This window comes from Lathamus discolor, chromosome 8 (assembly GCF_037157495.1).
Source record: "Lathamus discolor isolate bLatDis1 chromosome 8, bLatDis1.hap1, whole genome shotgun sequence".
Classification (NCBI taxonomy): Eukaryota; Metazoa; Chordata; class Aves; order Psittaciformes; family Psittacidae; genus Lathamus; species Lathamus discolor.
Genome location: NC_088891.1, coordinates 14,785,007 through 14,802,692, shown reverse-complemented (window position 1 = coordinate 14,802,692; position 17,686 = coordinate 14,785,007).

Genomic DNA, 17,686 nt, shown 5'->3' with positions numbered 1-17,686 from the left:
CCGCTGGCCGAACAATGCGGAGGACTATTTGTCCTTCCGCCGGCCGGCGGTGCCGAGCGAGGGAGGGGGGCGGTGGCGAAGGGGGTGGGGCTGGGGGGCCGCTCCTCGCCCCGGGCTCGCGGGGCGGGCGGCTGACCGCTTCCCGGCGCCCGCTACGCGCTCCGGGGGAGCGGGGCGCTGGGCCCCCCGCTGAGGCCCGGAAGCCGGGCGGGAGCCCTTGCAGCGGGCTCAGCCGTCCCAGGGCGCAGCGAGGGCCTTGCGGGAGCCGCCTCCTGTCCCGGCACCGGCGGCGCTCCCGAGCGGCTCGTTCTGGCGGAGGGGAAGCCCGGTCTCCGTGCTCCCGTCCTGCCCCCCGACCGGCTGCCCGCAGCCTGGCCCGAGCACGAGGTCGCCATAGGAGCGCAGCGTGGCTCGAAGGCAGTGTGCGCCTTGGAGCACCGCTCACCGTCCTGCCTTAGTGCTACAAATGAACATCGCCAGCTGCAAAGTAAATAGTTTAAATCCAAAAGTGACTTTAAATTCACACAGTAGGTGGTTTGGGTACTTGCAATGTTTAAGCCCACCTTTTTAAAGTTAACTGAAAACAATTAAATTCAATCTAAAAGCCACATGCTTTGTTGCTTTTGCAGGACCTTGCTACTGAAATACGTAATCACAGGAGATTAACACTAGCTTAATAAAATTAATCTATAGTCTCTTCAAAGGTGACAAAAAAAAAACAACAGTATGAGATACAGCTTAATTTAAATAAACACCTAAACATACTCCGAGGTAAAGCATTCATTAAATCAAAAGCTGATAGATCTCCCTGGAGCCCTCGGTGTGGAGGTGAAGCGTGCGGGAAGGAGCCAGTGTGCAGGGACAGACTGCTGGCAAACCCAGTGCTAGTGCTGTGCTGCTGCACCACGCTTCAGTACTTTTAAGAAAACTCATTTATAAATTCGGAAGACATGGATTGCAAGAAAGAATCACATAACTGAGACTATAAAATGGAGTTATTTTCACTGAGAAAACTTAATACCAAGTTTTATGTTTCCTATGTAAACTATATGCCCTTCGCTACAAATTTTTATGATCGACTGCATCATGCAGCTCAATGTGAGCAGTTGCGACATAGCCCTAGGATAAGGATCCCTGCTGAAAGCAACTGGGGCAAAGCATCTCTCACTAAAAAGGTGTCTCACACAGACTTTGGCTAGACAGTTAGAATGGTGCTAATGTGCAGAGAGGATAGAGCAGGAGCATCACCATTTTTTAGTCTAACTTCCTAGGGAAATCACTTGCAGACAGCTGCACTGTGTTCATGTGGCTGGATGCATTTCCTTAATAAATCATAAACTTATCTGCTACTTTCAACCAAGGAAAACAAAGAGATCACATTCACATGCATTTAATGGAAACAGGGATTAAAGCAGGAAAAAAAGAGGCCCTGTTGGTGCACCTACTGAAGACTAGTCGAGGGCAATTCTCGTCAGCAACCAAAGACCCCGGATCAGGATGCAAAGCCAGGAGAAGTTAACTTCAGCTAGTCTCCCTTCTAGCAGAACAATTTCTGGTATTCTGCCTGTCACCGGGAGCTAGAACCAGCAATCTGTTTTACACAGATCTTTCTGAATGCTTCCCCATCACCGAAGTTTCACAGGAGCCAGGAAATAATTGCTTTAATGTTACCAAAAGCCGTGTAACCTGCAGGTAATGTTTTCCTTTCTAAAACTGCTTGAAAGAATGTAACTGAAGTCTGACTAGTCTGACTACAGCCATTCATCAGCCGGTCCCAGATGGGCCTCTCTCTCATGCATGAGATTCCCACTGAACGCTAATTCCCTCCTTGGCGCTGAAGGGAACAGGTTCTGTCCCTCACACAACTAATGGACCATCAGATGATGCATCTTGGGGAACAAGGAGATAACAGAGAAGACCAAATTTACAGAGAAAAATCACAGCCTTGAAGAACAGTAGGAACTCTATACCAAGCATATATGAAACTACACTTTAAATTACACTGAAAACAGTTTAAATTTTTAAGGTAGTGGAGTGATAATACATGGGTGTTAGTATTGTTCTCTGCTTTAGGGCTTTTTGGGGGGTTTTGCCCTTTTTTTAAGGTTTTAGCAAAAAAAGAAATCTTAAAGTTTTAAGTTCTATTTTGAAGACTGCTGCAGCCTCATCTTAGGTAGACACCTGTATTAAGAAAACTGAATACACAAGTATCTCCTCATATTATCATGATTATTTTGTCCAATAATATCTGCAGAGCACATCAAATGAATTTTTATTTGGGAATACCATTGTGGGTACTCTCCATTTATGGGTTCATTCTAATTAATATAAGTATTTCTGTTAGAAATTAAGGACAGTCTTGCAAGTGTTCTGTTCAGAGTCAACTACTGACTGACATTTAATGTTCTTTTTACATGAATCTTTAAAGACTGAGCTCCACAAAACACATCTTGTGTCTATCCATCCCCCTCCATTCTGCCCTTATATGGCTCTTACCATAGTAAAATCTGTGGGAATGAACTCAGTTGTTGAAGATAGTTGATTAACCAAGATCCAGAAAACACTGTTTCTCTGTCCCAGAGTAGAAAAAAAACCCAAAACAGCAGACCCACAAACAACAGATTCAGAAATAATAAATAATGAGACAGGATTACTGCGCATAGGTTATTGCTTTTTTGACCATAAAGCTGTTCCCATGACAGACATGCAAATATTCAAGGCCAGATGACTTCAGCAATGACACCCATGCTTTTGATGGGTTCAACTAGTTTGCATTATCTCATCTGAGCCCCTCTTTTATCATATGTAGGTATGAGACGTCTTATGCATTGCTATGGTTTTGACATTGTCACATGCAGATACTCATGGCAACTACAAAGTTTCCAGATGCTACAGAACAGTACTGCAGAATTTTATGAGTTTGCACTCAAACTAGAAACTAACATAGGAAATTGTGCATGTTATACCATGTAGCACCAAGTAGGCACCATGTACCATATAGGTAGCTCCACACTGTCTTAAGTCTAAAGCTAAAGTATGTTTCAAAGAATGTGATTTTTTTTTTGGTATTATTAGTTTTATCTTTCTTTTGGGGGGGAGTAGATTACTTTCTAAACAGCATATCTATGCTTTCAGTTCTTTGGTGCATGTACAGCACTAGTTATAACTTCCAAAGCCATCATAAATCACAGGTAATCCTACCCTTGCTGCAGATCCTGGAGAGCTGGCATATGTCGGAGGCTTCTGAGTAAAATATGACCTTTAATCAAGTTTCAACAGCTTATAAGAACGGAGAACATACAAAAGGCCACACTGCTAAGACCAAAGGTCCACCTAGCCCAGTAGGCTTTCTCCAAAATAACAACCCAGTACAGTATGCATTTTCTTCAGTTTAACCTCTCACACGTTCTCAATGTAGTGGCTATTCAGTGGGATACTGGAGAGTGGAGATGAGTTTGGCCCTGTGCCCCTTCCTGGAATTGCATTGTTTCCAGGGTAATGAGAAGGAATAATCATCAGCCAGTACAGGATGCTCAGGGAAATATGTAAGAACCAGGCATGAGCAGAGTCATCCTGTATCTGGCATATTCCCGCTTCTGCCAATGAGAAAATTAAGAATTTCTCTAGCAAGAAGTTGCATTTGATTATTGTTCTTAACAGCTATGGAGGGCTTATCCTTTATGAATTTCCATGGTTCGTGTTGAACTATTCTAACTACTCAGCAGCTTTACTTGTAGAGATCAGGAAAACAAGAGTCAGCAAGTAATGAAAGTTTTTAATACTGTCAACGAGGCAAACACATTCCATTAGGGCAGCTGTCTGGAGGTCAGTAAAGGAGATCCAAGTCTTGAGGGAGAAGACTTGTATTTATTCTCCATCAAATACAGGCTAAATATATTGCCATTGAAGTCTCAACAGCCAAGTTTGATTTCTGGCAAAATCTGAGATTTTAGTCAGTCATTTTACATTCTCCACATCACCTTATCTCTAGTTGTAAAATTAAGGTTTTACAACATGGAACATACTGTGATTAGCCCAGGGTTTTATGATTAGTTTGCTATTATATGCAAGTTGTTGCCTCTAGGTTGCTGGGCAGAACAAGGAGAATGGTTAAAGATCAATCTCTTTTTACATTTGCCTTAGTAGGACTCTATGTAGAATTTAGGGATTTAGTATCTTTTATGTGAACCTCATGAAGTTCAACAAGGCCCAGGTCCTGCACATGGGCTGGTGCAATGCCAACCACAGCTACGGGCTGGGTGGAGAATGGATTGAGAGCAACCCTGAGGAGAAGGACTTGGGAGCGTTGGTTGATGAGAAGCTCAACCTTACCCAGCAGTGTGAGCTTACAGCCCAGAAACCAACCATGTCCTGCGCTGCATCAGAAGAAGTGTGACCAGCAGCTCCAGGGAGGTGATCCTGCCCCTCTACTCAGCTCTCATGAGACCCCACCTGCAGTCCTGCGTTCAGCTCTGGGGCCCCAAACACAAGAGGGAAGTGGAGCTGCTGGAGTGAGTCCAGAGGAGACCACAAAGATGATTAGTGGGCTGGAGCACCTCTCCTGTGAAAACAGGCTGAGAGAGCTGGGGTTGTTTCAGCTTGGAGAAGAAAAGGCCCCGGGAAGACTTTGAAGCAGCCTTCCAATACCTAAAGAAGGCATACAAGAACTCTGGAGACGGACTTCTTACAAGGGTATGTAGAGATAGGACAGGGGGGTGGCTTTAAAGTGAAAGAGGGGAGATTTAGATTAGACATTAGGAAAAAAAAATTAACTATGAGGGTGATGAGGCACTGGAACAGGTTGCCCAGAGAAAGCTGTGGCTGCCCCATCCCTGTTCAAGGCCAGGCTGGATGGGGCTTTGAGTGCTTGGTCTTAGTGGAAGGTGTCCCTGCCTGTGGCAGTCTGCTTGGACATAGATGAGCTTCCAGCCAAACACATTCTATGATCTTTGAGACAAGTACCCTCTGTTAAATCGGATTAAAATTGGAAAATACATTGACAAGCTATTAGGAAGACAAAGAGATGAACTAAATTGCATAAACATATCTTCCGTAAAGCTAAACCAAAATAAAAGCAGTTACAGAAAGCACTTGCCATAATATTGTTCTGGTTTAAGTCAGTGGAAATGAAACTACTAGCTTCAAAGGAGAACCAAAGTATAGCCTGTCCAGTGTCCCTTCAGTAATATCTCCAGCACAAATGTCACAGCCTGTCAAAATAATTCATATTGCATGTGGAAATTTTTCATTAAGTTCCATAAGAAAAATGGTGATTTCAAAGTCAAGAGAGTTTTCTTTCTAAAATTATTTTGTATTAATCTCCTCTTTTTCAAACTGCACAAAAAATTCAGATTAGTTGTATAGCTCAAGGCAGTTCCAAAGTTTACACTCATTGTTGACGGTGATTGAAGTGATGGTTATTAGAGACCTGAGCAGCTGCATTGCCATCAGGGTCCTGGCTCAGAACTGAAAATTGAGGGGTTGCCGAGCCGAAGCTGAAGTTCAGAGCATACTTTTATCTCTTGCAGGCAAGAATTATGGCACAGTTTGCAAATTTTTTTCTTTGTCAGACTCAGTTCAAGTTTCTGAAAGGCTACTGTTGAACAAATAAGTTTGAATGCTGTCTTCCACTTCTTAGCTTTAAATATTACAAACCCTGTAATATTACAAACCCTGTTCTTACTTTTAACATTAGGGAAAACATTTTAACAAGACAAATAGAGGACTTGCAGCAGAATCTTGTTCTCCTGAACCATCTCAAAGTTTTAGGTTTCTCTTCAGTGGAGCTATGATTTTCTCTCTGGTCTTTCAACTCTGCAAATAATCAAGTCACTCTGTATAGGTCAGTTTAATTTTCTTTATCTCAGTTACCTCATATCTAAAATAAGAGTAGACAATAACCTCTCTTAAAAGGCTCTCTTAAAAGTTCTTCCAAAAAGAACTAAACTGTAAGATCTTCAAATGAAACACATAGTAAAAAAAGGTTTTAAGTAATTTAACATTTAAAACTAGGAGTGGGTAACATTCTGCATATCTCTATGACTGTATTTTAATTTTGGATTGTAGGATAGATGTACATAGAAAAAGGTAATTTAGAGAAGTTACCATTAGGGATATATTACCTTCATTTTAAAAAGCTAATAATGTTAATCTAGAAAAAACCCTCATTATTGCTATTTCATACCCAAAGATTTAAAGACACACTGTCCTACAACTTCTTTAAATATACTTTCAAATTCTATGAGAAATTTAAAATTACTGCCTCTAAAAGTATTACTAGAATATATGGCCTGCATTTCCTAGCAGCTGTATACAGAAGCCACACATTTAACTTGCATTTTTCTATGTAAATTTCCACTCACCCAATTTCTCTGTTTCTCTGAGCATGTTTTAAAATATGTAATTTCAATAGGAAACAGTTTCTATGGTTACACCTTCTACCTGATATTTTAAAAACACTGCAAAACATATGTTGCAACTCAATATCAATATAGCCTTTAAACTCTTCCTAAATCAAATAACAAAAGAGGAATTATTAGAATATCAGTTAAGTGAGACCTGCTTGCTGGGGAGAGGTGTTGTTTGTTGAGTATTTTTGGTTTTATGCTGCAGCTGTGTACGTGTATATCGCATTTATGGTGTTTAAGCTGGAATGGTAAAATAGCATGAGGTATGTATACCTAAAAATAAAAGTTGTTTACCTCTTTGTCTGTGCGACAAGGCTATTTCTTGGACAACTCCAAAGAAAGAGAAAAATTCCTTTACAGTAAATTTTACAGCTACTTGCCATTTGTAGCTTATAAATAAAACGAAACATTATAGATGTTTACTGTGAGTTATTACTTACCTGAATTTCACATATTCAGAACTCATTTTTCACCTCTCCATTACAGGATACACAATACCCAAACAGGACAGTAGAGGGTTAAGAGGTCCAGAACCATAATATGTAGCATAGATGCAAGTCTGGGAGGAAGGCCACAGAATAGTTAAAGCTTAACTCTGAAAAAGAGGTCTCCAGCTTTTATTTTCCATAGGAGAGACTTTATTTTGATTGATAAGACCACAGTTTTAAGAAGCCTGTAAAAGCTTTCTTGAGACAAGACAAGTTTCCTTTGTGATTGCTTTTCAGGCTGACAGTTAATAATAAACAGTGGTACTTTGGTATGTAAGCAATTCTGACTGCCAAGACACAAAAGAATACCAGAACTGTTACCTTTATATCATGATATCCATGATAATGGTCTTGCGACCTGCTCAGTGCCACCTCCTTTGTCTGACTTAGCTCTGCTGTACCTAGGATAGATAATCATCCCCATGTATCTTTTGGTTTGTCAACCTTGTGAAGTGCCTTCCAACATGAACTACCCTATGCTCCTATGATTTTTTAATACTAGTTAGTTTAACATTTCTTATAAGCCCTCATGCCAGCAGAGAAATTGCACATGAAAAACTGCTATAGGTATATAGAACTTTCTCATAGAGGATAGAACGATGATGATGCCTCCGACCTACCGTCAGTCTTTGGAAAGGTTAGCAATGAAATATCAGATAGTCTCCCAAATGCAGAAAAAAATGAAAACAATTTGTTTAGCATGATGTAAAGCCAAATTAAAACTAGGACAGAAAGCTTTTGGGGGAATAGACACATGCTAAATAAAAGTGGCTGCTGCCACTGTCACCCTGCAGGGCCTTTCAAGATACCATGGAATGTGTCAATGTGATTTATTTTTATGAATTATTCCTATGGGCATTATGTATGTATTTTGTGAAGATTAAAAGGAGTTGTTTCTTTAGAGATACTACATTAAGAATACCATAATGTTATAGTTTAATTTTGTAAAATAAAAGATCCCACTCACTGAGCATAAATCAGTATAACAGAATAAATACTGTACACAAATTCCATCCCAGAACAATTCACAAGGCTAAATACATTTGTAAAAGCCAATGAAAGTAAAAATTAAACAGATGAGGCAATGAGCAAAAATATTTTACAGTTCTGAAGCAATATACTCAGGGACATATTTCCTGTATTGTACGATTTAATTTTCTTAACTGTATCTGTTAGCCCGTCAAGAACTTACAAAGACCCTGTCTTGCCTGATGGCCACTGGACCACTGATATGGGCCTGTTGCTGTTGCCACTCTGCTTGCCTGTATCTGGTGTCCTGTTGGTAACGTCCTTGCCTAGTCTGCACTGTGGTCACCCCTCAGCTGCCAGCTCAACTTCCCTTAGGGAGCAACCTGCTCTTGATGTTCCTTGACATTGTGCTTAAACTGCGCTCCTAAAGAGACACACTATGAAAAGAACTCATGTAGTGTTCAAAATGTGGAAAGCCTGTAATTAAGTAACTCAAGTCTTCACTCATGATGGAAGGGTAAGTTGCAGCCAGACTGATATGCCCTTTCTGGGCTTCAGATATTACTTTTATACAAAAGACAACTGTTATAATAAACACACATATGTCTATTTTATCTTAAAATATAAGCAACGGGACAATTACTGGAAAATACTTACTGCAAGAAATGTGTTTTTCATGACTGAGACCAATCTGGACCATTAACCAAGTCTTAACCCATTCCCATTTTGTTGTGAGAGAACAGAACAAACATTGTGGTCTTTTATAAAACATGAAGCTATTTGTATTACCTTTCAGAGATTTTTAAGCAGGGTAGTAGCTTACCTTGTCCATCCATTCCTCAGTTTCAACTTCTAAAACACGTTTTGAAGTGTTACATGCTAAGCAAGTCTTTTGCATCTATACGAAGTTAAGTCTCACTCAGTCATATATTAGTGAAGTACTAGGAATGAGTCGTAATTTTATGAGGTGCCATTTTTCCCACAGCATATTAAATGCAAGAGCATGTCACACATCAAACGTATTGCCACTAAGGTTTATTGTTAAGTCTGCCAAAAGCATTTTGTTCAGAATAATGCTTGTTGTATCTCTTGGAGCTAGAAGCCTGTATTAAATGCGGTGCTTTGCTGCCGTCACCAGGATAGAAGAATTCTTTCCCTGCCTCAACTCTGCTAAGAGCTTCAACGGTGTCAACATTAATCTATGACACAAACATTATAACTGCTAATGTGCAATTATACTTTGAGCAACTGTGGAGTTTGCCACTATATCCATAATGCAAGATCAATGAATAGTTGGTAGTTCTAGTAGCCCCAGTCTTAGTCTCTCATTTACTGTACATTAAAGCAACTACATTGTCTTCAACAGCCTAAAAGGTTTAGATATCTACCTGAATTTGTAGCCTATTCTAGGCGCATATGCTTTGCATTAGACAAGTGGGCGCTCTATCTCATACATGCATGGTTATGTATAGAATTAGTCACTTACTGAAGTGTTACTGAGGGGTGGGGAGAAACAAATCACAGCAGCTAACGTGGACATGAAAATAAGACTAATCTCTGTTGGGCTTCAGTTACTTCTATCTAGAAGGCTCTGTGTGCATCATTACAATCCTACTGTATAATTCAAACTCTTTCATCTAGAGAATAGCCTAAATAAGCAGTACAAGAACACAAGTCTCTAATTCGTGTAAGTGGTGATAATACTACGAGGCATTCCTTGAGTTTTGACCTTCATGCTCTGAAGTATGAAGGGTTTGTAAAAGTGATATAACCATTATTTTTTCAGCTTTAATTTGAAATTGCACACTACCCAGATCACACTGTAAGATCATGAGAGTCCGCATGTGAATATTAATGACAACTGAAAACCAACCACAGTCTTCTGCAGCCCTCCCCTACTGTGATTCATGAGCATCAATGTAAGTTGTGCTTTCTAGAAAAGAGGACTTGAGGACTTGATTCTAAATGTGGCATATATTTGTCTAAGCCATAAAAATACTGTGGAAGGAGAGGCCCAAGGCTAAAATAGCAGGTGTTTTTCAAGCTAGAACTGAAATCAATTGGCAGCACTGCATGGGGGAAGCTTGCACAGTATCTTCCTGAACTCTTTAAGATAGCGTTGGCAATCCTTATTTTCATGAAGTTAAGATTATATACTTTTTTTAGTAAATTATAAAAAAAAAATCACTTCTAATCAGACCTTTCCATGTAAAAAAAAAAAAAAAAAAAAAAAGAAAAAAGAAAAAAAGAGCTGGGCTTCCTGACAGAAAAATCTGATAATTCTTGGATACAAGCAAGGGTTCATATAAAATTGCAGATCTTTTTTAAGCTCTTTGCGCAGTGGCTTTATGATTGTGAAGGCTGCCAGGTTTTTTTAACGGCTTACATTTCAGAATGTAAGTATCAGAACTATGGGTGGCATCAAGTATTTAGGTTTTGCACCATTTAAACCTCACAGCTGTTTAATTTACCTTTGTTGCATAATAAAACCATCTTGGAATAAAAAGGGTACTTTTCAGTTAAGACTAGTCAGAGCAAGATCACTAAATGCCACTTTAGCTGCATTACACAGGTCTTCATAGCATTTCACAGAGTAAAAGAATTTCAGAGAGAGATTCTTTAGGCTTCTGAATTCTTTGTGCTCCTCAGCCAGTAAGGAAAGACCAGAAACAGGGCTGACAGCAAGGATAAAATAAGTGAAACAGGATGCAATGGCTTACCACCTATAACTGCCAGTCTTAATGGGGGTAGTGACTACAGCACCCTAGGGCAGGGTGGTGAGGGTGACCCTGGTCTTCCGGGTCACTGCTGAGTAGGAAGGATTAGAGCATTCCCCAGGTTGCTGACATCTGTTATAGCCAAAGCATAACTGCAACAGTAGATAATTTCTAAAACTCTTCCAGTTTCACTTGCCTCCCTACCAGACAATCGCTACAGCAAAGAATTATGCACCCATTTTAACCACATTTCTTGCAGTTCTTGCACTGAGAGTGCCTTTGTCCTCGCCACAAGAAAGATTACTGTCTTGCTGGTAACTATCTTTCATGCTACTCTTCATCAGTTGTTGATTTACTACAGCACTGCTAAGTAGTGCTGAGGATGGTCAGCATGAAGTTTCTTTCTGTAATCATGACAGAATGTTTATCCCATCATTTCTTACCCACGTTTATGTCATTTTGGAGATAGACAGCATTTCCAGGTACTATTAAACAATTACATTTCAAAAAGGTCGGGAATGTATCTTTCAATTTTTCTAAGCAGAGCATAGCCAGACTCTTGTCAGTGGTACTCAGTGACAGGACAATAGGCAATGGGCACAAGCTGAAACACATTAAATTCCATTTAAGCATAAGAATACACTTTACTGTGAGGGTGTCTGAATGCTGGAACAGGTTGTTAAGAGTGACTGGGGAGTCTGCATTCTTGGAGACATGGCACTGGGCAACCTGCTCTAGCTGACCCTGCTTGAACAGGGGCATTGGACTATACACAATTTAGGTGTCTTCCAACCTCAACTATTGTGATTCTGTAATTAGACCACCTTCTTTAATGAAGCCATCATGAGATTTATGCCTTTTACTTTGAGACTGGGTAACTGTAATTGATTCAGCAGTGCTAGGCCTCATGATCACTTAAGAGTACGAAGCTGCTAGAGATTCATAGCCTAATAGTGAAAATGAGAAACCTAAAAAGCAAACAACAGAACTGTCTGCCAGCATCTTTCCGCACTGGCACATCTTCCTCTCTGGTCTTGAACAGGCAGGTGTTGTTAACTCAAGCTAGTCTATAAAGCTGCAGGAGTTTCACAAGAGAGAGATGTTGCTGAGAAGATTCTCTTTGGAATTAGCAGGATGTTTTTACTCTTTCAAATGTCCCGAGTGCAACCCCTATCTGCTGTTTTCTGCACAGCATTTGTAGGTGTTACTGGTATACAAAAGGGGAATTTCGAAGAGTGAGAAAGATCACAAGTATTCAGGTTGAAAACATTCTTTGTTTTTGTACATTAAACACAGTTTAAAATTAGTCTCCCTCTAAATATTAGAGATTAAGTGTCATTCAGGTGTGTTGGAATATTTCTCCTCTTTTCAAAAGCTACACATACTCAAAAGTTTGGCTTCCCTTCAAATGGAACAGTGTAAGAACTGCTGAGCACAGGGGTTAGCAACAACTGCACTTTAAAATAATGAATACTTTAAAATTATGAGGGGACTGAGTTTATACGTGTGAAATGGAACAGGTAAAGCAGAGAGGCCATGAAAATCAGGTTTATACTAGGACTGGTTGGACTCATGAAATGTGATTTGATTATTAGCAATAAAATTTGCACAGATCGTGGAGTTAAACATATTTGTAGAGAGAGGCCTCAGCTGCACTGGCTGGGAAGAATGGGCTTGTTTGACAAAGAATTTGAAAACAAAATAGCTCACTTAAAAAGGCAGATGCAGAAAAAAGTACACAGTTTGATGTTAAGCTTCCAAAAGCAAGCAGACTGTAATTTTTTTTTACCTTTCAATATTCCATTCAAGCTCCTTTCAGTGGGTAACAGTTCTAAGAAAAAAAACAAGCAACAAAACCCCACAATTTTTAAGCAAATAATTGATCTTTAATTTTTAATGCTATTCCTATGACATTGGAATTAATTGTACGTATTACCTAATAAAGGCTCTAACAGCCTCTAAAGGCTTAATAAAGGCTCTAACAAAGTATGTGTTTAGCCAGCCCTATCTGTGTAAAGTTACATGAGGCATTAATACACCAAGACCCCTCCTCCCTATACCCCTCCAGAAAAATGATCCCCTTACTTATCTTTTCAGCATATCAAGCTCTTTCATTCATTTCTTTCACAAGCCACTGTTGCCACTATTCCCCTTCATGAGTCTGGACAGCTGACTCAAGTTGATAGCTGACTCTTTTAGAGTAACAGCCAAAACTGTTTCATACTGTAAGACCAGTGCTATCTGTAAAATTCCTCATTTCTGAATTTTCTCCTAATACGTATATAATTTCATCACGTGTATGTTATCGTGTAAGGCATGGAGAGAAAAAAGAGTTTTGTTTCCTTTTTTGCTATTTTGCTGAAATAGTCAAATCTTTAGGAGGTAATGCACAGTAGAACTCCTTTGCACAGCATGGCTAAAATGTGATGAGGACTATGTTTTAAAAGTAAACCTCTCTATTGCAAAAAAAAAAAAAAAATAAAAAAAGAAGGAAAAAATGAGTTGAGGATGCTAATCAAACAGTACAAGAAGTCCTTAAGGAAGTATGATGGTGTTGAATGTGTGATACAGGCCAGTTTTTGACTAAGGAAAGAATGGTTGTGTTAATTAAAACACACAAGGTATGGGCCTAGAAGCAGAGATTATTTGCAATAGTTCTTGTGTTTTGCAGACAATAGGAAGCAGGGTTTTGACTGGCCATCTGGTCTGCACTCTATAGCTACAGCTGTGTTAGCTAGCTCAGAGGAGGAGTTGCAGCTGTGTAATGAATATATACAGCGTAGGAGGGTGTGATATTTATGGCAAAGATAAGAATTGATGAAAAAGTAGGACTGAACATGCTTTAGGTCTAAGATGTCATTTCAAATCCTGTTGTCTATGATTCAATGCTGGACATTTCCTTATAATATTTAGAGACCTGAACTAAGAGGTCTGATTCCTAAATTTGCCGTGGTGTGCACAAATGCAAATGCTAGGAATTAGTATACAACTGTCCATGTCAAATTGTTCTAAACATAGTTATACAAACACAGGATTTTTCTGCCAAGCAGAATGATCAGAAGTCTGGTTTGATAACTTAGTACCTAAGAATTGGGAATTTCATTTAGATAGCTCAGAACTGTGAACACCTTCATCAAAATTCATTTTATATTATTCACATCAATGAATCTGCCTCAGAATTAAAGATGGTCTGGGTGTCTGGGCAGAACAACAAATTGTCATTGCAAGAGTACACCTCTTACATAACTTGTTGATATTTATGTTTCAGTAGAAAATGTTTGGGTTTTTTTTTTTTTTCATTTACATAAATACATATACAGCAGATGCTAAACACATTCTACCTACTGCCTCTTCTACAGAGATGGAGAATAAATAATTTGAATGCAATCGACTAAAGTTATACCTTCTCCTAGAGAACATTATTTAGCTGCCACGAGTAAAGCTATTTGCAATGGCCCATATACTGGTAGAAAAGTACTAACCTGGCCACCAGTTACTGACAGACAGGAGCTAACACGCAGTTGCTGCAGCACGCAGTACCAACAAGAAGGTACCTGTAACTGGGTGGAAAAGGAATTGGCAGCAAGATTTTGCCTTGTAAAAGAAACATACCTTGCATGGTAGGTACAGCCTTGGAAAAAATATTTAGCTAGGAGCCCGTGAATAGAGAATTAGTCACATTCCTGGTTGCTTTTCCAGTGCCCAGGAGAGTTTGACAAGCACAGACAAGTGTGAAAAGCTTTGATAATAAATCTAGAGATAACATTCATCTGAAGAGTTGGTGTCCCAGGAGCATGGAGGGAAAGTGTTATTTTCTAGTATTCCTTTAAAAACTCAAAGCAAATGCCTATTATTCTGCCTAAGAAGGCATTCTCAGAAATCTCATTCTATTAAGTGCTACTGCCTTAAGTACTATCAGACAGTCAACACGCTATGCCTTCAAAAAGAATTCGTTCTTAGTGAAAAAAATGGGCCGCAGTAAATCCTGAGATATAAGGGTGGACATAAGTAGCTGGCATTTGTTTCTGATTTGTGTTTATCTTATTTCATTGCAAATTTTAATTCATCTCTTCGAAATGAATATGGAACATTTCATTTGCTGATCTTTTGCATTAATGTGGTCAATATAATTGGAGCTGAAGTGAGCTGTTTGCCAGACTTTCTAACTGCTGCCAAGAAAAACTTGGGTGTCATTTTAGAAAAATCCATGGGCGGAGGAGGAGGAGATCATGACCATCTGTCTATGCATCAAAGGCTAAATCATTATAGGGGAAAAATAACTCCTCTGTTGTGTTTGCCAGCCATGTTCCCCTTTAAAGTAAGTTCAGATAGTAACTTTGAAGATGAACATTTTCAAAATTGTCCTGTGGGTTCAAACATTTATTGGGAGGAAGTTGAGAAAAAATTTAAAGGACAAAACTGCACAATTTGGAAGTGAACAAGATCGCGGGAGGATAACATTAGAGGAAAATTATACAGTCTCCTTGGAATCTTCCCAAATGCTTTCCATTGCACCCCTTTCAGTTCCAAGATCTAACAAGTATACAGAAAGAGAAGCACACCGTCTTTTACTTGTCCTGCAGACAAATTATGTGCCATGCCATGCCCTGTAGCATTTACAGACTTCTTAACAGTTAACAAAGAGACAACAGACTAACAGCATTTGAGAGATACAACAGTAAATAGACACCTAGACCTATTTGAGTCTTAGAACTTCAGTTGTCAGTTCGGATAATAGTCTGAAAAGTAACTGGTCTGCAAAAAAATGTTTATCAAAAAGAGGGGAAAAACCTGTAGTATAGCTAATACTTTGCTTTATTTGGTTGCGTTTTTTGTTTAATGCACTCCAAAATTAAAATCTTGGCATCACACTGAAATCCATCATATGGAGCTAAACTACAAATGTCTTTGAAAAGCCATCAGTCCTTCAAACCAGGAGTCACTATTGCAGGAGTGCTGCGGGCTCCTTTATCAGTAGTCGCTGTGACAGAAAGGCCTCTATGACGGGAGTGAAATGACAACAAATTGAAAATGCCAGTAACCATGGGAGTTCTGTTTAGACTGCCACTTCCAGCATTGCTGCTGTTCTAGTTGAGCCTGCTATAGTAACTGCTTTAGTTCCCACAAATTCTACCTTCTAGCATACTCTCCCATCAAAATATTTGCATTTTGTAGGGTATGACATCTAAGTCCAGACATTGTTACTTAAAAATATTGCTCTGGCTTTTCTAAGCAGAAAACCTTCGTAGTGTCAGTCTTCAAAGGGAAGATTTACAGTTCTTATCAGGTGTATGGGGATTTTCTTTGTATTGAGATTCTGAGTTCTCTCCTTTGAAGATAAGAAACCCCGCTTATCACCGACTTTATCTGAATACGAATGGGCCCCTGGATTTGATAAACTGTTTAGGACTACTAGGATCAAATCCTAAATATGTGCACATCAAGGGTTCAAAAGGTGAATTAATTTCACCTTTGTATGCTTAGTATTCTTAATTCCTGTCTTTCCTGATAGTAAGTAATAAAATTCAAAAATGTAATTTTAAAGAATTATGGCTTTTTGGAGTTATACTTCATGTTCTGCTCCAACATTTTAGAATAAAAAACTATGTATTACAGACAGATCAGCATGTGAGTTTTGGAAAAATAATCTATTGCTCATTTGTAACAAATGCAAAACCAAGCACAAGTTATTTTTTTATATGCAATCAAAGGCCAACAGCATGTTTCATGTACTTGAAATGGAACAAACACAATTTTAACTTGCAGTACATTCTGAGCAGAGAGCCACAGCATTCTGCCACATCTGGAATCTTTGAAGAGACATATATACCACAAGTTTCTTTCTAACAGTAACTACAAAGTATTACCTCAGCCTCAGGTAACAAAATGCCAGCATGAAGACGAATGGGAAAATATAACTGCCTAACTAAGATTTTTAAAAGATACTGACAATTCAACTTTTACATTATTGAAGTTGAACGATACCTTGAAAAATAACTCAAATTCTGCAAGTCTTCCGTAAAATCAAAATTAGAAAATTCGTTCACTGCAATGATACGGCTGACTTTGCTAAAATGTTTGCTTGCATCAGGCTTCTCACTTGAATTGTACATTAATCATCTTTTTAAGCCTTTAGTCTTTAAGTTAACAGTGCAACAGCATTTGTGTATTAAAAAAAAAATAATCAAAGGTTAAAAGAGTAAAACCTAATAACAAAGCAGTCCTGTAACACTTGCAAAAACCTGGTGGTAAAGAATGAACTTATTTCATTATAATGAAAAGTGTGCATATATATGTTTCAGGACATTCTCCTAAGTGTTTAAAAAAATACCAAAAGTAGACACCTTTCTACCCCACCGTGTCACAATCCACATGGTCAACAGATAGTTGACCATGAATAGTAAAATTTTACTGTCTGAGCTGAAAATAGGATATCCTGTAAAGCAGAAGTGTTAGAAATCTGCATGGAGGATTGAATTGGAAAACTGCCAGAAGTTCAAGGGCCACATCCATTTTGCATAAAATGGAGCAGATGGTAGCTGACTTAATCTTTGATACCATGGTACGGTCCACAGAGATTATAAATCCCAGCATGAAACACTCAGTTCTATCTTGCATTAAGCAGGTGATAAAGGAAGATACAACATATCTTGCAGATATTTTGAAACACCTACTTTGAAAACAGGCTCTGTGCTGCATTAGTGTTTCTCATCTAGATTTTTTTCTAGCAAGAGTTCTGTTTTTAGCACCTACAACTAACAGCATACAGCTGATAAGTAACTAAACTAATTCGCGGTTTCTTGGCCGTATTATCGGAGCTTTGCCTATGCTGGCCCAAAGATTTACCCTGTTTCCTAGGAAGTCTTTTTGCTATGTTACACAAGCATTTATAAATCTTCCATCATTATATTTGATCTATCTGATGCCACTCAGAGGCATAACCAGATCAATCAACGGATCAAATTATGAGAGTAGGTATTTGAAATTCTTACACTACTCAACAAGCTTCTGGGACATTAACATATTGCTAAGGAGAGGATGTCTTGGCTTGTCCCTGAGGACCATAATATAATAGCTATTTAACATGCCACAAATATCTAAGACT